The following is a 1,193-nucleotide window of genomic DNA, read 5'->3' as shown; positions in this document are numbered from 1 at the left end:
TGTCAGGGGGATCAGGTTTATGAATGACAGATGTGAACGATTTCAGTGATCCCTGTGATCAAGGCTTTCTGTGACTGTAGGTGGTTTTTCTGGGCTCGCCTCCTGTATCACATGGTCCCCTGGTACCACGGGGAGTAATCAGCTACCTGGGCAGCACTGGGAGCCTTAGGATTTGCATCTTTTGGGAGTGAGACACAGTCAGCAGTGCTCAGGGCTAATTTATTCCTGCCTTTGCACTCAGGAGTCACTCCTCTGGGGCCAGGGTTGAGGTCTCCTAACGTCCTAACGTCCAGCACCCCCTAATGGTTTGGAGGGAATTGATGTAGACATGCAGGCAGATAGAGAAGGTTCCCCTCCCAAGGAAAAGGCAGTAAATTTCCTGGGAATAGCTCTGAAGTTGTGAAGGCCAACCTTGCAGAAAACAGGAACTAAGGCCTGATCAGGCCCTCACCTATGGCCAGCAACAGACCCAGAAAAGCTCCTGCTGAAACAAAAGGCCAGGAAAGGAATTTCAAAGAAAATCATCACCACTCCCAACCTGCCTAGGCAACCTCCTTAGCAACGGGACTTTGACCTAGGTAAAAGTCTAGATTGGATTCCCTTCTGTATGAGGGAGACTGCTCATTGGCTTTCCCAGACATTTGCGGGAGCAGGGCAATTGGGGGTTCCACGAGTGTGGGAACCAAAGTCGGACTCCAGAAGGATGTGGGACCCCCACCACTGCTTCCGGCCCCCTCCCCCAAATTATATAGTCAGATCAGGAGGTGTGGAGCAGTTGGGGTGGGGTGGGGGTTGGGGGATGACCCCAGACATCAATGGTGCTGTTTTATTTTCGAGGGGTCCGTGTGCCAAGAGGAGCCACCTCTGGTGGATTCAACTCTCTTACACCCACAAAGGGCTGGAGGGGATGAGAGAGGCCAGCATCTTCTGGCCCTGCCTGCGTCTGACTGGGCCTTGGGTCAGAGAATGAACCGGGGATCTGTGTCCGGGTGTCCCTGCTGCCTGGGTCTCGTCCCACTCACTCTATGTGTGGAGGCACACCCAGTGGGCAGTGCTCCAGAGCCAGCTACCCGGGAGCGAAGAGGGTGACACAGGAGAGGCTTGCCTTCCCGCAGTACGATGTGTCCAACCAACTCAGTTCTAAAGGTCGCCAGACCCCACGTCCACATATCACAGCACCCCATATTGCTGAG

The sequence above is a fragment of the Sorex fumeus genome, unplaced genomic scaffold, assembly GCF_029834395.1.
Source record: "Sorex fumeus unplaced genomic scaffold, SorFum_2.1 ptg000134l, whole genome shotgun sequence".
Taxonomy (NCBI): Eukaryota; Metazoa; Chordata; class Mammalia; order Eulipotyphla; family Soricidae; genus Sorex; species Sorex fumeus.
This window is presented reverse-complemented; position numbering follows the sequence as displayed.